This window comes from Hylobates moloch, unplaced genomic scaffold (assembly GCF_009828535.3).
Source record: "Hylobates moloch isolate HMO894 unplaced genomic scaffold, HMol_V3 SCAFFOLD_2, whole genome shotgun sequence".
Classification (NCBI taxonomy): Eukaryota; Metazoa; Chordata; class Mammalia; order Primates; family Hylobatidae; genus Hylobates; species Hylobates moloch.
This window is the reverse complement of record NW_026652277.1, coordinates 98788329-98812476: the sequence shown is the minus strand read 5'-3', so window position 1 is coordinate 98812476 and position 24148 is coordinate 98788329. Positions and strand designations below refer to the sequence as shown.

The following is a 24148-nucleotide window of genomic DNA, read 5'->3' as shown; positions in this document are numbered from 1 at the left end:
ACATATTTTCCCTTCCTTGTGATTTTCTTGTAACATTATTTTCTCTAGCTTTATTGTAAGAATAGAGTAATGCATGTAGCATAGAAAATATGTGTTAGTAGACTACATTACCGGTAAGGCTTCCAGTCAACAGTTAGCTATTAGTAATTGTTTGAGGAGTCAAAAGTTTTACATAGATTTTGACTATTTCAGGGGTTGGTGCCCCCAACACCCACATTGTTCAAATGCAATTTAACATGTTAACTACCAATGAATATTAACACTAGGCATTATAGGTCTTATCTCTAGGTATGTGCTTCCGAGTAAAAAGCCTACTTTCCCAATTCACCTCTAATGTATATGAATCCAAATTTATTAATAAGTGATTGAGAAGAATCACAGGTAGAAAAATCTGTAGGCATTTTAATTTTTCAATATCTCCACTATAACAGGTATCATTTTAAAATATAATTTATAATAAATATGGATCCGACTTCACCGTTATTTTGTACTATATGATTTATAGCCATATATACCTAAAGGACTATAAATACTGTTATTTTTATAGGAACATAAGTAAAATTGCCCAATATTCTTTGACAAAATAATACACCTAGAAGAATCTCAGCCTTTCAGAAACTAAATCTGCAGGAAAGACATCTTGTTCATTCACTTAACAGATACTTACTGACTACCCTTCTATGTACTAGGCACTAGCCACTGGGCAAATAATCAATAAGCTATATCACATCATTACTCTTATGTCATAAGTAAGACAGAAAGATGTCTTCCTTATGTATGTGTATATAAAATCATCTTAGTCTGTGCTGTGCAGAAAAGGGAGTGCTACAACATACATTTAAGAAGAACACATAATTTAGCTTGGTGGGTTATGTGATATTTTTTATCACACTTTGTGGTGAAAATAGTTTACTTTTCTCTGTCTCTAAAAGTCCCAAAGGAAGGGATTGTGGATTGTATACCATTCTATATTCATTTCAGAGCACAGCATTGTGAAACTTTATTATTTTTTAATGAGTGCATAAACTAATCTAGAAAAACAAACTAAGAGCACATAACGTTAGTGATTCATGAAGCATTTATTAACTGAAGATAGTGCTAAGTCTTTCCTACGTCTTGAAGACTCAAAGTGTAAATTGCGGTATAATTGTGGAAACCAAATAATGAAAAATTATTCTTTGGAAGTATTAACTGTATTTTTCATAAAGCAGGTATTATTTCTCATTTTTAAAATGGGCTTTATTATAATTTCCAAGTCAAAATGGTGAAATTCCTTTTTGTTTTAGATAAACATAGAAAAGTCAAATTAAAATATGAGACAAAATATACAGAAAGATAATTCATTTTTTCCCTCAAAAGCAAAGGAAGTTTTAAATAACTTAAATAAATTTAGAAAACATTCATTGAGAAAGAGAATATAAACAGCAGCATGAAAAAGCATTTCATATTGGATTGCATCATTAAATTGCGTATATGAGCTTCTAAGAATTCACAGATTATAAGCACATTATCAAAGTAAGTTCTTGAAAGCATTTGTTTATATACTTATAAATTGCCTTAAGGAACCAGAGACATCTATTCAAAAATCGTATGTGCAGCATAAAGCACTAAGCAAAAGAAATAGATTCTGGCTAAGTTAACCAAAATAAAGAAAGGTATGAAAGGGGATAGAATTTATTTGAAGACTATTGGTTTTCCTTACAATAAAATAAGGGAAAATAAAAGCCTCCTCGTGTAAAATCCAAGGTACTTCTTGTGATTCAAAAGGTCATTTTTGGCTGCTTGATCTGAATCACCTGAGGTGCTTGTTAAACATGATGGATTCTTGAGTTCCAGCTTATAATTACTGAATAGGACTATCTAGTGATGGCCTCCAGGAATCTGCATTTTAACCCCATCAGGAAGGATAATTAAGCCTTTTAATATTTGTTCTTAGAGTGACTCTGCTCCAAAGTTTCCAAATACAATGTTTTTCTGTAAATGTCAAAAATTTGGGGGAGATTAAATTACACTTTCCACTCCAAGTTGCAAAACCGTCTCTACATGTCCTTATAGGATACATATTATATTATACTCTCAATAATATTATTTGTGTGGATCCTTCTCTCTTACGTTTTCCATAATTTATGAGCTTAGACTAGCATCTTGATAGTCTGTGTATACCACACAGCACAAAGAACAAGGACTTTTAACGTTTATGTGCTTAAATATTACTTGAATTGAATGACACTGATAACATACAAGAGTAATGACAGTTTTATGGGTAAGAATATTACATTGAATGGACTTTTTGGTGTGTGCATAAATTTAAAATTGTAAAACTTATTCTGAATCTTATTAGTTCATTTTATATAAGAGTAAAAAATGACAGCAGGCTCATGGTTAAATTTAATGGAAACCAGAGGTCCCCAGAGAATAAAAGTCATAATCAATCATTTCTTTTCTCATATATTTAGTAAAATATACCAAGTTTCAAAATCTTTTTATTTCTCTGAAAATGGCATTTGAGATTGATTAGGTCAGGAGCTGCACACATTTTTTAAATCATTTAGCTGCTCATCCTGATATCTGAGAATTTCTGATATTGATTAGAAACTGCACCACTTATTGAATAAGACATAACAATGATAATTTTGTTTTTGACAACACCCGCCTGTATTAGTTTATGTGCAACAAAATAGCTTTCCTTGTTAAAAAAAAAATACATTACTATAAATATAAATAATGTATAATTCAAGACTCAGAGCAAAAACTCCTTCTCTCTATGCTGTAACTTAAAAATAATTCCCCAGGAGGAAAGGGCTCTGGTTATTTGGATAGTATATGTGAGATGCAGACATCTGTTAGGATATTTTTTCCCCTATTTTTTTTTAAAGTTTTTGTATTGTAATTCCAATCTCTCCAATACGTGTCATATTCACATGAATAGCTGTCTGTGCAAAATTAAATAAATAAATAAATAAAACCCTGAAGACTCATTATTAACAAGTGACCATTTGTTTCAAATATTGTTTAGCTAAAGTAGATATCCCATATAAATGAAGGGTTAATAGAATCACAGGGGCCTTTAATAAAATTCTGTAAGTACTTTTGCTGGAAAGGCTGAATCTCCTAAAAATCCCTTCTTTTGCTTTTTATAATTCATAAATTTTCTTTTGATTTGGTAAGCAAATGTTATCATTTGGTAATAATTATTTTGAAAATAAACATTTTTATTACGTTATTGAAAATATATGTTAAATGAAATGCCTATTTAAATAAAACTAAATAGTGTACTAAAAACTGGAGGCCTATGTTATGTGTTTTTTTTAAAAAAGCTAATTTGATAAAACATTTTATACTATATTTTCAGTAGTATCTATAGAGAAATAGCTGCAGTAAGTTCAAGTAACATTTTTAAATAAACTCGTTCAACTGAAAATATTTGCCTAACTTTATTAAATGAATCTATTATAATGATACATATGCATTTTTAAATATAAATGAAATGACCTAAGAATACAATTATTACTGAAAAGCAAGTGACAGTAAAAGAAGCTATCAAACTTTACATTGTTCGAATATATTGAACCACCTCTTTTTTGACTTACATTGTTCAAATATATTGAACAGCCTCTTTTTTGCTGAAATTTCTTGGCAAGAGTTCATTAATAAGTATGTGATGAATATAAAATAAGAAATATTCAAAGTGCCATGCCTTATAATTTTACATATTGGCCTATTTTATAATTCAGAGTGGTGTTTGGTTTATTCGGGCTGCTATTTAAAAAAAAAAAAAAAACATGAACTAAGTGGTTTATAAACAACAGAAATTTACTTCTTATAATTCTGGTGACTGGGAAGTTCAAAATCAAGTTCGCTGACAAATTCAGTATCTGTTGAGGCCTACTTCCTAAATCATAGGTGGCCAACCTTTTACCATAACTTTGTATGGCAGTAGGAAAGAGAGGACTCCCCCTTTTATAAAAGCAGTAATCTCATTTATTGGGGGCTCCATGATCTAACCACCTTGAAATGCTCCACCTACTAATACCATTGCTTTGGGGGTTAGGATTTTAATATATGAATTTTAAGGGGATATAAACATTTAGAACATAGCAGCCATTTTTATCAACTAGTATTTATTATACATCATGAAATTCATCTCCATTCAAGACAAAAGAGAACTATGTTTCTGTCACTAATTTATTGGCATAACTTATTTTATTGCAATTCACAAATATTGAATTTTTTTGCAAAGGGAAGGTTTGTGGGAATCCTGTATCGAATATAATTATCAGTACTATTATTTTTTATTATTTTTATTTTTGAGACGGAGTCTTATTCTGTCACCCAGGCTGGAGTGCAGTGGAATGATATCAGCTCACTGCAACCTCTGCCTCCTGGGTTCATGTGATTCTCCTGTCTCAGCCTCCCTAGTAGCTGGGATTAGAGGCATATGCCACCACGCTTGCCTAATTTTTGTATTTTTAGTAAAGATGGGATTTTGCCATGTTGGCTAGGCTGGTCTTGAACTCCTGATCTCAAATGATCTGCCCACCTCAGCCACTCACATTATTGGGATTATAGGAATGAACCACTGCACCTAGCCTTATCAGTGCCATTTTTCTAACATGTGCACACTTCATTTCTCTGTGATACATTTTGTTAATTCTCACAATATTTCAAATGTTTTCATTATTATATATGTTATGTTGATAAGTGATCAGTAATTTTTTATGTTACTATTGAAGTTACTTTAGGGCACTATTAATCACACCCATATGAGATGGCAAACTTAAATAATAAATGTTGTGTGTGTCTGACTACTCCAACAACTGGCTGTTCTCTAGCTCTCTCCCTCTACTAAAGCCTCCCCATATCCTGAGACATAACAATATTAAAATGAGGCCAGTTAATAACCCTACAATGACCTCTAAGTGATCAAGTGAAAGGAAGAATTGCACATCTCTCACTTTAAATCAAAATCTAGAAATAACTAAGCCTAGTGTGGAAGGCATGTTGAAAGCCAAGAGAGGCTGAAAGCTTGGCCTTTTGCACCAAATAGTAAGCCAAGCTGTGAATGAAAAAAAAAAAAAAAAACTTGAAGAAAATTTAAAGCGCCCCTCCAGTGAACATGCAAATGGTAGGAAAGAGAAAGAGAAACAGTCTTATTGCTGATAGAAAGTTTTAGTAATCTGGATAGAAGATCAAATAAGTCATGACAGTCCAGTTAGGCAAAACCCAATCCAGAGCAAGAACTTGACTCTCTTCAATTCTGTGAAGGCTGAGAGAGGTGTCAAAGCTGCAGAAGAAAGTCTGAAGCTAGGAGAGGTGGGTTCATGAGTTTTAAGGAAAAAGGCTATCTGCAAAACATAAAAGTACAAGGTGAAGCAGCAAGTGACAATAGAAGCAGCAAGTGACTGTAGAAGCTGCAGCATTATTCGGAAGATCTAGCTAAGATGATTGATGAAGGTGACTACACTCAACAACACATTTCCAATGTAGGTAAAACAGCTTTCTATCAGAAGAAGATGCTATGTAGGACTTTCATAGTTAGAGAGGAGATGTCGATGCCTGAATTCAAAGCTTCAAAGGACAAGCTGACACTCTGGTTAGGGGATGATGCAATTTGTGACTTGAAGTTGAAGCCAGTGTTCATTTACCATTCCCCACATCCTAAGGCCCTCAGTAATTATGCTAGATCTAGTCTTCCTATGCTCTGTAAATGGAACAACAAAGCCTGGATAACAGCACATCTGTTTACAGCATGGCTTACTGAATACTTTAAGCCCACTCTTTAGACCTACTGACCAAAAAAAAAAAAAAGATTTGTTTCAAAATATTACTGTGCTTTGACAATATAGATGATCATGCAAGAATTCTGATGGAGATGTACAAGGAGATTAATATTTTCATGCCTGCTAATACAACATCCATGCTGTAGCCCATGAATGAAAGAGTAATTCTGACTTTCAAGTCTTACTATTTAAGAAATACAATTCATAATGCTATAGCTGCTGTAGACAGCAATTTCTCTGATGGATCTGGGATAAATAAATAAAAATCGTTCTGGAAAAGATTCACAATTCTAGATGCCATTAAGAATATTCAGGATTTATAGACAGAGGTCAAAATATCCACATTAATAAGAGTTTGGGAGAAGTTTATTCCAATGTTCACAGAAGACTTTGAGGGATTCAATACTTTAGTGGAGGATGGAACTGCCGATGTGGTGGAAATAATGAGACTAGGATTAGAAGTGGAGCTTGAACATGTGACTGAATTGCTGCCATATTGTGATCAAACTTGAACAAATGAGGAATTGTTTATTATGGATGAGCAAAGAAAGTGGTTTCTTGAAATAGAATCTACTTCTGGTGAAGATGCTATGACCATTGTTGAAATGACAAAAAGAGATTTAGAATATTACATAAACAGTTGATAAAACAGTGGCAGGATTTCAGATTTACTTCAACTTAAAAGAAGTTTTACTGTGGATGAAATGCTATTAAACAGCAGTGCCATAAGATAAATCTTTTGTGAAAGCAAGAGTCAACTGATGCATTAGGAAACCAAAAATTGTATGACTCACTTTATTGCTATATTCACTTTATTGCAGTAGACTGGAACCAAAGCCACAATATCTCCGAGGTATGTCCGTATTTTAACAATTTTATGAAGTAACCAATGCGAAATTAAAATAAGATGAAAATAAATTTTTCCTACACAGAAATGAAACTATGTTAGTGTACTAGCTAATTAATTATATTATTAGTTAGTTGCATAAATCTCAAGATTATGAGAAACTTGACAGAACTGACCTAAGTAGAGCTAACTGCCCACTTCCTGTGGGAAAAAAAGAGGAACCATAATGGCTTTCCTGATTACATTTAATAGCGTAATTCTGACCGGGAATTACACTTTGCACTACTTTTCTTTGTCTTTTTTGAGCAGAGCAGGACCTGTACTCTGGAAGCATCTCACTGGAATGAAGAATGAGGAGAGAAAGCAAAGATCAGTTGTTGACAGGTAGATTAATTTATAGCTGTAATGGAATAAGAAATGATAAGGGGAATAGGGAAAATAAATAACCCATGAGAATCAAGATTTAAAAAGTCAAGCAAAACACTTATTGCTAATATATAATAAAAATAAAGGACTGTTAGTTATGCAAGAGAAGTGTTTAAGCAATATAGTCTCCTGAAAAATAAAGGATATTTTAAAAGATATACTATTGTATAGATTAATTAGCCAACATGATTAATATTTTTTAAAATCTCCACTAAGTTATTGTGAGTTGGGCAAATCATTTTCAGCAGATGATAAAGTAAATAATATTGTCAACATTGTTCTGGGATGTCACCACAATAAGTGATGCAAAATCCTTGAGACACTACCAAACTCTTTGTCCCAGGTGATGGTGTATAATAGAAACTCCTTCCAGTAAAATAAGTGACATCCTTTTAGTCTTCTATTGCTAGATTTTTTTAAAAGAAAAGAAAAGAAATACAGTAAGACTTCCTACTCTGAATTGGGCAATAATAAAAAATGTGCTGCAAGTTTTTTCCTTCCTTCTCTATAAAAAAATGGCAATGCAAATTTTATTGTTATTTTAACATGCCACAGTAATGTACAATGATTATGAAGAAATGATTTCAGTTTAAATGCTACTTCGCCCCTTAAGGCATTAAAATAGCACAGAAAAATTTCAGAGGAATCAAGTTAAATCTAGGTCATGAACAGAATATATGGCTGGTTTCATGAAATGGCCCCAATTTGTGATAAGATTGATCATATTTTAAATTAGTATGTAGCCTCAAGATAATTCTCCAGAATGCCACAATAAGTATATATTTCTTTATATGCTGTGTATTTATTGTAAATTATAAAACATGAATTATTAAATGCATATTTCTATAAATGGCAGCTGAATTTATATTACAGCATGTCTGATATTAGCTAATATCATTGTTTTAATGTAGCTGCATCAATACATATACTTCGTGTTCCTATCTCCTTCATATTGAAGAATGATGTAGGTTTATATGTTGTATATGCTTTGTTACGTTTTATGGGTGAGGCGATATAAGAATATAAAGGGAAAAATATGTTTAAAATGATTAGCAATGTCAAACTGAATGAGAGGACACATTCTAGTTTTATAAAATTAATGATTTCTCACCAGGCCTAAGACTTTAATAGTTGAGATGTGGTTTGTCATCTTCCATTTCATTTAAAAATACTTTGAAAATTGTCCATTTGAGTGAGTTAAGATAAAAAAAAAAAAAAAACTCTTGAGGCTTAAAAATACCCTTAATTTAAAACTGGATATCTGAAAAGAGAATAAGACTTTTCAGGAAGGTACTGCTCTCATTTTAAAAACAAAACAAAATAATAAAACTGAGGCCCAGATTTGAGTCACTGTAATTGAATCATAAAATTCACTTAGAAAAGGTTTGATGAATAAATCAATAATTATAGAATTTGCTTAAGGTTATAAAGCCTCTGTGGATGAGCAATTCATTCCTATATCACATAATTATTAAACATTGATTTTAATCCAGGTAATATACTTAGTTTTATAGATTCAAAGATAAATAATAAACATTCCTGGCTTTCAAGAACTGACATGAGAAAAAGAATATGTAAACCTACTGAATTAGAATGCAAGGTAATAGAGAAACCCAAGAAAACCTAAAACTTAAGTCATATTTTGTCCTATTACTCTTTAAAGTTCTTAACTGACTTCCCTTTATTTTAGAGTAAAAATCAAAGTTTGTATGATAGCTTACCAGGTCTTTCATCAGCTGCCTCTATACCTTCTTTCTGAACAAATTCACTTTTGTTCATATTTTTTCACTCCAGCCACCCTTCACCTCATTTCCATTTCTTGAGAGATCAAACATGCCCTTCTTATCTTCTTCTAAGCACTTTGCAAAAATCATCATTTCTTCTCTTACTATACCCATATATTTTATCATATTGGTCAGGTAACCGAAGCATAGAAAGATGACATAATTTCCTCAAAATTATAGATCCTATACATGATTGAGCCATAATTTGCATACAGTAGTCTCGTTTCAGATCCAACATCTTAACTGCTTTATTTTAAACCATTTTATTTTACTGCCTCTCTAGTAGGGGAATCCAAAAAGAAAAGAAAATGCAGAACATTTTTAAATGGTTTCTCTCAAGAGGGTTTGCTCCTTGGCTTTGGGTTAGAAGGGAGTAATTGGATACACAACGGAGGGAGAAGGGGTTGTAAGTGACAATATGGAAGACAGAGTTTGGCCAAGCTTAGAACTACTGCCAGATGTTACCAGTGGCTATGTCTCCAAAGAATTAAAAACCAGTAATATGAAAGTACGTCACTGTAGGAAGGGTCCCCTTTTTAAACTAGGCAACCCTAGATTTCAATAAGACCAGGCCACAATAGTACTTGTAGCAAAAGAAAGGAAATCAAGAGAAGAGAACCATGCCAGCATTAATATCTTTCCTTTCTCTCTACAGGATTGGCTTAATTACTGGGTGTGGCAAATGTAAATATAATGATTCAGTAAGCACAATCAATGTTACACTATTCCCATTTTTAATTACATATCTCTGCATGGTACCTTTTTCATGTTGGTCAGCCCATTAAATCAAATATTTCAACAAATTGAACTTAGCAACAAAGTTTTGAATTACTGTAGCAGAATTAATTCAAGGAAAAAAAGGGAAGACAAAGCAAGTTTAATTACAGTGTATTCGTGAATCAATTATAATAACTTAAATATGCCAACGCTTTAGATTACTAATAAACAATGCAACATTAAGAATCATTTATTTACTGTGCTGCTTTTTATTCTAAATTTTATGTGTATGTTTGTAATTTAATAACTTCTATTAGTAGAGTCAGTCATGCACATAATTTATAAATTACATGTATTTTGGAAATATACAAACAAAACATTGTATTGAAAGGAGATCAAAATCAAAGAAGTTTGAAAACTGTTGGCAGAAGGCTGACTAAATAGGGACATAGAATCAATTGTAATTGAGTCCTAATAGAGACACATTCAATCTATATAGATATATATGACTTTGAAAATGATTTTGAGTGCTTTTAAAACACTTAATTGTATTATAATTTCATAATTTAAAGTAGTTATCTCCCTTTTGAGTTGATAGATATCAGAAAATATTAAAGATTTAGTTTATAATTTAAACAAAAACTGATTTTGTTGGATTGTATTTATGCTTAACCTTAATAAAGTGGCAACTTCTGAGTGAAACCCAAAATACAGTTCTAAAATAATATTTTTGTATATGATTTGTACAGAATCTTTACCCTTCAGTTGTCCAGTAACAACATTTAAATCTATACAAGAAATCTTTGAAAATAAAATCCTTATGATGCTTGTCAGTGCCTGAGAAATGGATGTCAAGCATAAATCTATAATGGTTCTTATTTTATAACATTATGAATTTCATGTCAGTTTTATTTTTCCTCCGCATTGATATTCTCGATTTTAAAAAGATAAAGTGTTCATATTACACTTCATCTTTTGATTTTCTTATAGAGTATCACTGAATAGGAATTAGCTTTGAAAGAGGTCATCTATGGGCAAAATGTCAACAGGATTGCTACACTGCCTAAACAGAATAATGTACAATATGAAGTAAGAGTGATTTAATTAATTGAAACTGTCTCAGTAAAGTGCACTTCTTATCTAGTGAAGACATAAAAAAGATAGATAACTGCATTATGTCAATTAATCTACTCATATTTCAGGGTGAATATAAGAAATGAGGGAGCATATGAGCTATTTGTGTCAGGATAAATAGATAATAAATATATATAGCTTCACTCATTTGAGTCTATACAACCAGTTTTCCCCACACACAAAACTTAGACTTTTGATGTTTCTAGTCATAAACAATGACACTTCCAACATAATATTTTTAAAAACTCTTATTACAATTTTTAAAATCATTATTTAAAGATATGTGGATACTATTATAAAGCCCATTTAAGGATTCCTCCTACTTTTTACTTCTGTTGTACTAGTATGTGTTAATGGGGTTACTATGAAGTAGATATGCTGATTTAACAGCAGATGATGAACATTTTCTTGATGAACATTTTCTTGGTAATTTTTTTTTTCTGCTAAGTTTTAAGACTCAATTTTGTGGTTATTTCTCCCTGTTTTAAACATGGTGAGATAATCTCCTGTACCCTAGTCCTTAAACAGAAAAATCATAAAACCATGAGTCTAAAGAAGACCAGTCTTTGGCACAAGTTTTCATGACTTTGTAGCATTTCAGCACCAAGCTCTTAAACACCCAGCATAGAGCATCTTTATTTAGTAAACTGAGGAAGCAGCAAAGTACAGCACCGTGTAAAGTAGGCAGAGACTACTCAACTCCAGGAATCCTGTTTGTATTAGAATCCCATCTGGAATTAGGAGATCTGATTATTCAAAAGAAAATGAAAATCCTGATTCTTATATGATGACATTTGTCCATTATTAAATTTTGAAAAATGATTCAAACTTAAAACATTGTAGACCAATTAATGAAAGGCAAACTGGACTTCTGAGGTCAGATATAGTCTCTGGGCCCTCCAGATAAACTACCCTTGACATCTGCCTTCCAATCATGTCGAAGCAGAGATGACCCCATTATAGACTGATTCTCCCACTGGATGGCTTTTCTTCTAAAGGAGCAGACAGGTTACCAAACTACCAACTGAAAACTAAAAGATATATGATAATATTTTCCACACCATTTTTGTGAAGAAGGATATACTGATGATGACTGTCTTGGTAGTAAGATTTGAAATTACTTTTTAAAAAATTTTAATTGTATTTGTCCGTATCTTTTTAAACTGCCTACAAAAGAACATGTATTAGTTTTTCACTCAGATTTTTACATGTTATTAAATAATTATGTACAGAATTAAAAAAGGAAGTTCAATGCTCTGTAATCAATTTTCGTGTACAAGAAAAACAAGACAGTGGCGTCATTTGAAAATCTGAAAGAATTAGCTAGCTCTACATTATTGATAGAAGAGACTATTTTAAATTGTAAATTTATTTATGATGGGTTTGTAATATGTCCTACCCAATAAAGACAACTGAACTCCCTCTACTTTACAGTGCAGCCAGGGACATAGCTTCTTAGTGAACTTATTTCTGTGATACGATCCAGGTTTTATTCTCATCCATCCCTCCAGCAGTCTTACTGCAGCAAAATCAGTTTCTTGTAACAGAAATAAAAGTTTATTTCTTAGCTTCTGGAAATTATTGACTTTCAATAATTTTTGAGATTCTGCCTCCCTTTAACAAAGTACAAATAAACCTCTTTTTAACATTCAGACAATCCCAAAACTTGCTGAAAATCAGACAATGAATACCTATTGGGGCCTCCCTTGACATATATTAATTTTCTGGTACAATCTTTTGTAAATATTTAATAATTAGCTCCTGTTTTATGAATATACAGATGTAGGACAAGCCTTATATGAATAGGTCCTGGCTGTAGCAATTGAACTGATGCAATCACATGTCATCCCTGAAAACAAAAGCAGATGCCACTGAAGACCATCTTTGTCAAAATATTTCCACAAGCCTGTGAAAGCTCTTAACCTATACAAATGTTATGACTTTGCTTAGGGCTGTAATTTCTTCTTTTTGAACTCAAGTCACAAAAAGAGGATTTGTCAGTTGAATGAATAAGGAGAAGTAGCAAACTATTTGGGGATCTGACTAATTAAGCCTATCAGGAAGTACCTCAGGCAATGTCATTATTTGTTTAGCTAAATTGTCAGTCTAGACAATGAGGGAGTAATGCCTTATTTTATTCTTCCTCCTCTATGATATTTTGCTCAACTGCATATTCTAAGCTGCTCTAGAAGAATTCACTTATGAAGTCAAACTCTAAGTGAGGCCTAAAAATAAATTTAAAAAACCCTTTTTACAAAAAGATAAGAATAACAGTCATATAGTGACTGAAAAAATAAATTTCTTTAAAATAAAGTCTGATTTAATTAGGGTTGTTAGACAAACTATTGGACACAATTATGAGTTTCAGATAAAAACTGATTCTTTTACTGTAAGTATGTCCCATGCAATATTTGGACATCTGTATTTTTGTTTACTGAATCTGGCAATCTTAGACTGAATTTATGTTCCGGAGAAAGTGTAGAATAAGTATGTTTAAAAGAGGGTTCAGAAGATTTGTATAAAAACTAACTGTGGAAGTCGGCCTCAGCTCTTTAGATATATGCCTGTTCTGCCACAACTGTCCAGCAGTCTGCTCTACTCAGCTGCTTCTACTTGTCACGTTTTCCAGAATCCAGCTACGTTCTGTCACAGCTCTCCATACTCATATCTCAATTTTTACTGAGACCAAGTTTTGATTTATCATTATCATATGGAAGACTCTATATCGGATAACTTTTTTAAACTTGTTTATTCTATTTATCAGTATTCAAGCAAATAAAGGGTTTTGCAAGCCTATATTCCCATTCACAAAGGAATTAAGGTATACCTTAATTTCCATTATAAGAAAAGAATAATGATTAAAAAAGAATATAGAAAAAAAAAGAAAAACTTTTATCAGAAGGTGCCAGGCTTATTATTCAAAGAAATCTTGTTTCATTTCCTTTGCTACATCTATCTTTTTTCTATAATTTTCATCTAATGTAGCAAATAAAATATACACATATGTAAATAACACATACAAATTCCTATGTCAATTTATAGTATAACTATCAGTCACAGAAAGGTGAATGAAAAGGCAGTACAAAATAAATTCACTTTATTTCACAATTTTAACTTGACTGCCTTGAATTATTGGACGATCCTTTAAGATGTATACTGTAAAGGCAGTCCTATGCGATTTTTTTTTTTACTAATACTTCCTGGTGTTTCCTGCAATGTTTCCCAGATATCTACACAAAAATTATAATAATACTTACTATGGTTTGTTTCTACTTTTTATTTGTATGTATTAGGTTCTTCATTCATCCAATTGTCTCCTCTTAGAAACAATTATAAGGGTCAAATTACAGTTAGACAAAGACACAGTAAATTTAAAATGCTCCTTTTATAGTTTAATTTTAATTTTATTTTATTAAAATTATTGTTTTTAGAATTTTTTATTTGTCTCAGTATATATATATATTATATATATATATATATATATATTATATAATATCTCAGTGTTATGTCTATTGCATTTTATTATATTTAAGCCTAAAGAAAAACCTTGGTGGCAAATGACAGAAATCTGTTGATTAAGCTCATTGAATTGGCAAACCTTAAGAAGAGAGTACTCTCTCTTTCCATTAAAACATCACCTTTCTGATGGTGAAAGTGCAGTAATTGATACTATTTGGCAGAAGTGACTAGAGGTCTATATCCTTAGGAAAATATTTCAAAAGCTTTGGATTCTGTTATGTTTTATTATCAATATATTTAGAATTCTAGTTCTAAATTCCCTTCAACTCCAGTTATTCTGGCGACAAGCAGCTTTTACTTGTATTTCAATTTCTGTGGCTAAGTCCTATCACCTGTTAGTAGACGATCTCCTGAATCATCAGGTTCTTGCTACACCCCTCAGTGCAAGCTTCCATGCAGAGAAGCATCGGCTGGGTGCAGAATGCTGCGTACAAAATGCTTAGAAACATAAATCACTGTGGCTATGCACAGTCCAATACTTATGCACTATGGCTCTGCAACTGAATTCTCTGTGGAGGATATTAAAAATACAGAGTCTCAACCTCACCTTCTGTTCACTAAATCAGAATCCCCAAAAGGGGAATACCAAATATGCATGCAGTTTATAACTGGCACAGGGGATTCTGGGGTATTGTAGAGACTCTGAAATACTGATTTGCTCTTGGAATCCTTGTCCTTCCTTGTTTTGTGAGTCCTGTGGGCAGCTGAACTCAAGGTCTGATACTTTCAGAGGTACAGCATATGTAGGACAGAAAGGGAATCTTCGGGGAGGCATGACTTGTGCTGTATATTCCTGTGTCTCCTTGTGAAACTTGCTTCACTTCTATGAACATTACATTTTTCTCTGTGAAATATACCTTCTATGATATACCAGTGAACTGTAAAAGACATCCTGGAAAGACACACCTCAGAACAAAGTGGGATTTATATTTTCTGAAAAACAAACTAGTCCTTGATTGTATATATTAAGAAGAATTTAAAAAAGCATAGAATTGGTAATAACACTCTAAACCTATATATGTGTGTAGATTCACTTTCATATTTAATATACGTGTTTAATATAGTGTTATATTTAATATACTTATTGTATTAAATATATTATGTTTAACATGATATTTAATATACTCATCCACATTTATATCCACACCAATCCCATTGGTCTCTTTTGAGTTTTTGCTTCAGGCTTTTTTAAGAATGTAGGGCAAAGTTTTGGTCTTGGTCTTTTAAGCACAGCAGCTACAGGAAGGGAGATTTTCTTGCTCTGAGAGGGCAAAAAAAAAGACCGGCAACTTAAACCAGGGGAACTGACCTAAAAGGCTGTGCCACTGATAAGATTTACGTGGACTTAGCCAGATTAAAGGCTTGATACCTGAAGAGAGAGAGATCAGGCTGAGGTGTTTTGCTTTGTGTCTATCAGATGCAGAGCATTTCAGCAGAAATGCAGCAATCTCACAGCAAGCCTTAAAAGGTGGCCCAAGAGCCTCAGCATCTGATATCATGTCAAACAAATGCTATCAGCATCTGGGAAATCTCTGGAATCTGGGCATGAGTAGAGACTCTGAGAGTTTCTTATTCTATGAGAAAATCTAAAAAAAGTTGAAGAGATATAAGTAAACACCTGACCATTCATTTCTTCTTTCCTTTCTTTCTCTCTTCCTCCTTCCCTCCTTCTCTCCCTCTTTCTCTCTCTTTCACTCAGCAATCTGCAATGTTTCAGGCATTGTCATAACTCAGCCTTGAGGATATAATAATTTTAAAAAATATTATAAAGCATAACCTCATCCTCAAAGAATTGACATTAGTGGTTAAGGTAAATAATTAAACCCTGACAAAATATTGTTAAGAGTTAGCAGTCTTCATAATAGGTATTTTATTTTGTACTTTCTTCAAAGTTTTTATGTAAAAATATAAGCTTATATAATATTATTTGATATGAAAATATATTAATATCGAAACACATGATCAGTAAAGAAATTATTTTTAACACAAAAGTGGCTGAATTACAGCTCATTTCCACACACTTGAGTAAAATACCCTGGCTTGGCAAATCAATGTAAGAGCTTTAGCTCAACTCAGAGAAACGCTATGTGTACCATAGTTAAATCATTATAATCATCATATGGGACAGGCATTATGTTATAGATTCAACATAAAGTAAAATACATGAAGCATTTTACATTTAATTTGTGTAACAATTCCACGGGTACCTGCTATGAATATGTTATTATTAAAATTAACTGACTGAGGCTTAGAAAGGTTAAATGACTTGTTCAAGGTAACACAGCTAGTGAGGCCAAAGCTATTTATCCCAAAGGCTCTCTTCTCTTCTCCAAGCAGACTTTTGGTTTTAAAGAGCACACTACAAAATTTAACCCTACTGTAGTCAAGATGATGCCATAGATCATTCTCTATCAGTTCAAATCAAGGTTCTTCATCAATTTACAGGAAGAGGCTATTTACTGGCTAGCTGTAATATATATATATATAATATATATGAGAAACATGTAATATATAAAATTGTAATATATATTGTTATAATATATCATATATTTTATATTTAAGAACTATGTAATGTATAAAAATTATTTATTTTTATACATTACATTTTATATCTTACATATTTCTTATGTATAAATTATAATATATTATAACTTTATATTATATATAATTGTATATATTATATATTTCTTATAAATATAAAAATATATAATATAGAATATATATTTCATACACACACACACACACACACACACTCACACACACACTATAACCAAGATAGGTTTATTGTAGGAAGTAACTGGTTTCAGCTCAAGAACTTGATTTTAGAAAGGTGTTAAGCTCTATCATAGGATGGTTGGCAGAAGACTAAAAAACAGAGATATGCATATTCTCTATTTGTGTAGGTACACACAAATGTACATGCATACTTGCACATATGCTTGTTTACACATGTATCTATCAACTCCCAAATCCTAAATTTCCTATTTACTTTTTACTTTTAATAAACTTCCTACAGACAAATGAGGTGGTTAGAAATTAACAGGGACTTAGAACACAATGCAGTTATTTACTGAGGCTATTAAGTTAATAAATTGCTAAAATCAATCTGTTCTGAAAAAGTGTGATTTTATTTCTCTATGATCCCCTTAAATGCATGATATGAACACAATGTACACAACATAGTGGTTTTTAGAACCAATTTTTATATGGTCAATTAATTTAAAATGGTATCTATCTAAATGTCATATAAAGTGTTTTCTAGGAACAAAAGTGGAATTCCTGTAGAATGTAACTATTGATTGATTTCTCAGAAATAAATTGGGAAGCTCAGAGATGAGTCCCATTTATAATTATGTAAATATCACAAATAATAATGGTAAAGTGCAGTGTTTGTTTTGAAATAAGCTTAATTTGTCTCATAATTCTTTTAAAATAAATTTATTTTTTAATGCACTTGGCTAATATTAGAAATGGAAATGCTATTCAATCAGTTCTAAATCATTTTTTAAGCTAGATAATTTCTGGAAAGTGCTGACTTTTGTTAGAAAATCTGAAAATGGAAAATTCCTCTCAGTGATCTGTTATGTGCTCACATATTATTTATGAAGTTCAATACTGCTTCATGGATTTCTTAAACCTCAAAATTCAGCCATCTGTAAACCTCTCTTCTCTGTAATGCATCTTGGAATAAGAAAGAAGGGAAAATATGTTTCAGCTTCCAGAGGAGGTTTCTGAAGTCCAAAGCATTAAAGCTCACATACTTGTTTACTCAGGTGAATCAACAAGTCTTTTTCTCAGGTTCTGTTTGCTTTTATTTTGCATGTAATCCTGATAAATTTAATCAGTTTCAGAGCCATCATAGGTTCAAAACAATAGTTTAAAAGGGAAGAAATGAAGTTGCTTCAGATAGGCATAATAACTATGGTTAAAACTGACAATTGAGGGGGAACATATTAAGATAACTATACAGGTCATCAGATGAGTGAATTTAAGTTCTATTTTAGTCTTAGATCATACAGGGAAAAGAATTCCATAATCTAGTTTATTGTAGAAATGATAGAAAGCTGACCTCTATCATAGTTAACCATAGTTATAAATGTAACATTAAATTATGCTCAATAAATTCTTAAAGGGAAGATTGGTATAATAAAAAGTAGAGATCTGAGTAATAAATTGTAGGCAGATTTTATTCTATGTAAACACAGAAGGCTGTTTAAAATGGGCATGACGAAAAAACTTTATTTTGTGTTACCTAGTCACTGCAGTGCCTCTTTTAACAATAGGTTTCAAAGTTAGCTAATACATCAAGGTTTAGTTCAAGTTTTGGCTACATAATAACTACTGATGATGTTGCAACAAGAGATTTAATAACAGATTTAAGTGAACCTTTTGGATATCATTATAATCCATCAGTGATTGATTATTTTTTAATATGCTCATAATGATTTGAAACATTATATCCAGCCTCTGAGAGAAGCTATAATTTCATGTATGGATTTTCTGATTAGTAAATGCCAATACATAGTGAGACTAACACTTCACTAAGTTATTACAATAGTGAGGAGAAAACCATATATTATTATCTCTCTCACAAAAGGATTGGAATAGAATAAATCAATTTTATTCCGTTTGTCTTAAAAACAAAAGCATTAAAACAGATGGAGGAATCCATAAGAAAATAGTACTTATGAAAGAAAGATGCTATGAAATATGCTGCTAAAAACAGCATGAATAAAACAGGATGAATCAGTTTTATCATTTTCCAGATTTTTCAGATCATCCATTATTTCTTTTTTAAGGTACTAAATAAATTGTGAATTATCAATACATATGAAATAGAAATCTCTGTGCTTTACTCAGAATATCACAGGAATTTAGAGCTAGAGAGTGCTATCTAGATAACCAGTTCAATGATTTTCAAATAGAAGTACACATCAAAATCACAAGGCATTATAAATTATCTAGATGCCTGGACCCATCATCTGAATCAGAATTTTAAGCATGTAACCATGTGTCTTTTCAAAAGCAACTCCCTGTTTTAGAACAATTGAGTCCAGCTCCTACATTTTATGGAAGAAACTGATAAACAAATTAAAATGTCTAATAATAGGTATTTGCTTATGCATATTTTGACACTAAAATAAAAAGGTATATAGTCTTTAATAAAATAAATCAGTATATAGTAAATTTGTATGAATACTATAAAAAGTTTTCATTTTATGATTCTAATAAATTGGCTAGTTGTGAATCATAGAACAAATTCATGTCAAAGCTAGACAATTTTCAAATGGTGTCTCTGCTCTTTTAAGTTCTCTAAGCTTACAAGATGTTTAATCTAATACAAATAAAAAATAGTTAATAAAATATTTATTCTTAGAGGTTTAACATTTTAGACTAAATTCCATAGAAACCATTACTTAAAAGCAATATTAATACAAAATATATCCATTTAAAGGCTATATATAAGAGCTAAGATGTTTCAGGATGGATTTTGTCACACGCCAAAGTATCTGAGAAATTAATGAGAACTAAATTTGCTTTTGTCTCTCTTTTTGTTACAAAAATCGAATTTTTCCTTTCTCTAGGCATATTTAGATGGCTATTTGTGTGTTGAGAATTCTGGAACTCTGAAGCTCTGATATGAGTCAGATTCTCTGTTAATTTCCAACAAATGTGATTAAGCAAATCTTTATAGAGAAGGAGGAGATGAAAGAAATGAAGGCTTTAGTATTTGGACAGAGAGCAGTTGGATTGATTCCGCACTGATGGGGAATTTGTATTCCTGGAGAGAGAAGAGAACCTAGAGGTTTTTGTGGTTCCAACTTGGTATACTGAAGGGACAACTGGGACCTGACCATTGATTAGCTAAGCATCATGCCCTTGAAGGCAAGGGTACAGAGAAGGTCCCTGGAGCCACATTTGGTATGCAAGGATTGAAACCACTTCACAGATTAACATATTTTTGAAAGGAGCATGGAAGTACCATATAGGCATTTTATTAGGAGCCAAGATGAACTGTATAGCAACGGCTGTTCCCCATTAATTCTGGATTGATCCACCTCCAGCGTTTACTCAAATCCCAAGGGAAGGAAATGGGCAACTGTCAAATAATTGACATGTGCCACATTTTCTTAATCCAGTCTATCATTGTTGGACATTTGGGTTGGTTCCAAGTCTTTGCTATTGTGAGTAGTGCCGCAATAAACATACGTGTGCATGTATCTTTATAGCAGCAAGATTTATAATCCTTTGGGTATATACCCAGTAATGGGATGGCTGGGTCAAATGGTATGTATACACCATGGAATACTATGCAGCCATAAAAAATGATGAGTTCACTTCCTTTGTAGGGACATGGATGAAGCTGGAAACCATCATTCTCAGCAAACTATCGCAAGGACGAAAAAACCAAACACTGCATGTTTTCACTCGTAGGTGGGAATTGAACAATGAGAACACATGGACACAGGAAGGGGAACATCACACAACAGGTCTCTTGTGGGGTAGGGGGAGGGGGGAGGGATAGCATTAGGAGATATACCTAATGTTAAATGACGAGTTAATGGGTGCAGCACACCAACATGGCACATGTATACGTATGTAAGTAACCTGCACGTTGTGCACATGTACCCTAAAACTTAAAGTATAATTTAAAAAAATGAAATCATGAAAAAAAAATAATTGACATGGATTTTCAAGCATATGGTGGATGAAAGTAAAGGTAGTTTTATTTTTTTTTTTAGAAGACATATAAATTCAGTTTGTTTTTTGCATCTGAATGTTTGGGGGAAAAGTTAAACCTGTAGTATATGTGTGTGTGTGCGATGTGTGTGATATTTATATATATATATATTTATATATTGCAGAGTTGTTCCTTCCACATTAGTTCTACCGCACTATTTTTGTTTCCCCTACTGTTATCAAAAATAAGCATTCATTATTCATGTAAGATACAGAGAAAAACGAAACTAAAATGAGAAGGGAAATACTAGATTAATTTGATCATATATATTTAAATAACCACAAGAAATAGTTATTCTCAAAGATACATAACAAAGTTACACTAGGGAATATATCTTACTATACACATTCTTAACATTTGTATTTTATTATATGCTAGACTTTCAAAAGATTTTTTTTTCCTCCTATTGTTTTCTTAGATTTACTGAACCATAAAGAAAGGTAAAGAAGAAAACTGGCTCATTGTTACAAATCACTTCCCACTGTGAATTTGAAGTCTTCTTATTTTCTGCTTTTCATCTAAATTCAACATCATGATGATGCAATATAATCAAAAGAAAATGCTGTAAATATAAAAATGTTAATTTAAAGCTATACACATACCAGGTTCAAAGAAGATGAAAGCCACATGTCAGTGGGATTGCCTGGGTTCATCTGGATGGTCCGGCTCATACAACAAGCAGGTCGGTGACTCTTTAGGCAAATGTGAATGTTTTATAGATTAAATAAATCATCTTTCTGTTTTTTTAAGATTATTAAATATTCTGGAGAAAAATCCAACTCTGTGCCTTTCTAATTTTCTCTTCCACTTCAAATCCTTCACATTTTATGTTTTTTCTTTCACCAATGAGTTAGTAAAAGCAAGTAAATATAAAACTCAAAAAATTATGTATTATGTCTATTCCAGGCTTTATTTTAAAAATATGAGTTTTGGCTCTTTTTATATGACTTAGTATCTTTGTACTATTTTTGTTTTATTATTATAGAATGCATTGTTTTCCAATAATATACTATTTATTCATACACAAAAAGGCAATATTTAACAAGACATTTGAGCAAGAAAGTGTTAACTCAAAATTCAGGGCTCAAGCCTACATATATTCCATTGAAAGGACCGGCCCTTTACTGGCTCCTGGGAGAGAACCTCTGAATTTGGAATATCCTGACAGATAATAATGTCTTTGATACCGGAGACCTCGAGCTGTGCCAAATAGTTTATGCTAATTGGATGTGATTTATGCTCTCAACCCTTTTTATGTATGCCTGGGGCTTTGGGCCATGCTGTATCAGCTTGGCCCCTGCAGGAGCTGGAGACTGACTAGCTAAGGTCAGTTACACAGGTGCTTCATGTCATCATGACTGACCTACAATGAAAACCATGGACAACAAGGTTTATGTGAGCTTCCTTGGTTGGTTACACTTTATATATGTTGCCCTACATTGTTTCTGAGAAACTATTTTAAGTACTTTTCATGCAATTCCAATGGGAGAATACACCTGGAAGACTGTACCTGCTTTCTCTTAGACTTTATCTTATGTGTCTTTCCCTTCACTAATTTTCATCTGTAACTTTTATTGTAATAAACCCTAGCAAAAAGTAAAACAGTTTTTCTGAGTTCTTCTTATACATTATCAAACCTGAGGGTAGTCTTTAGGCCCCAGACACAATATCTGAAAGCTATGAAATTCTTTGAGCTTTAATATTTTAAGCAATCTGTGGTCTCCATAACACCATGTCTTGGAAGGATATCAGCAGTATTATGACATTTCTGTTCTTGAAGTTGATATATGACTTACAGTTAGGAGTTAGATAATTTCAATAGTCTCCTTATGTTAAAATATATTTAAACCAGTTAATAAGATGAGAACTTTATCTCTTCTTCAACCTTGCTTCTTTCTGCTTTCCCCTCCCCCCACCCCATATTCTTATTACCACAATTTCTGGAAATAGGAGTCAAGATTAGAAACTGATACTAAAGTTAGTTGGAATAGCTTCTTAGTGGCAATTCATAAAATAGATAAATGAGACAAGAATATCCTTGGAAGTTCTGTTATTTGGTATAAGGTAAGATGTAACTTGCCTTGACTTGTCAAATGACTGGCTTAATGTCCCACAGAATATCTGTGGCAGTGTCAGGTCTAAAAGCGGAATCTTATGACTACAGGTATGGGGTTCTTTCTTCTGTAATAAACTCAGATTATTGCTGAAGTTACTGCCAAAAATCACAACCTAAAATAAAGCTTAATTACATTATGGATGTGTACATTAGATGATTTACCTGCAAGTAAAAGGAACTCTGACTTGAGCAATATTAAACAAGAGGCCATGAGGATCAAATATATTAGGTCCAGAGGTTGGGCAGGCAACTTGAGAGGTTCAGTCAAGAGCTCAACAGTTGACCACAGACCAGATTTCTTTTATCTCTAATCTCTGCTGTTTTCAGGGCACTCACTAATAATAGACTAATAGTTTATTATATTATTATTTAAGTAGTTAATAGTGATAGTCTAATTGACTACACCCCCCATCTTGCTTTAGGGCCTCAAAATGGTAACAGCAACTACATTAATCCAGATGTTAGAAGGTATAGGAGAGGTCACGCATACTCTTCCTCACGTTCTAAGAGCAGGTGAGGAAATCTTTCCTCAGAAAGAATGCATAGTGTCACATGTCAATTTCTAAAGGAATCCCCAAGAGTGGGATGTGATTAACATGACTGCCTTAGGTAAAGCACGTGACACGGACCAAGACAAAACATCCAGACAACCACAAATACTTGAAAAGTGGCTAGACAACCTCTGGAGTAACTCTGTTTCTGGTCATGGATATGTAAATGCGAGTTACAGTTATTCCTTTAGGTCTCTGCCATCCTTGTGGGAAAAAACAGTTCGCCACAAATGTTCCTTTTATTGTAAAAACAATGTCAGTGCACTGACAGTCAAAATATTTGGTGGCTGAAACCATATTTTGACTTTTCAAAAGTTTGCTTTTAAAACTTTGTTTTCTAACTTCAATAAGTATAGTCCTCTTGCAAATATCAGTTCTGTTGTTAAGTAATAAACTATAAGCCCGGATTAGTATTGTAGCATTGACTTGTGTTGTATGTTTATTTTCTGAAGCCAGTCAGTGAGTGAGTCCACCTTGAGTAGGTATTTTTATGTCAGGCTCTCTGAGAAATGAGGAGCCAGAGGGGATCCCA

The 24148-nt window shown here is 32.4% G+C and overlaps 1 protein-coding gene across 2 annotated transcripts in view; it reads right to left on the bottom strand.

Moving 5' to 3' along the window:
- Positions 1-24148, bottom strand: part of EYS (eyes shut homolog) — a 2056951-nt gene that overhangs the window by 1313056 nt on the left and 719747 nt on the right. The window lies entirely within an intron of this gene.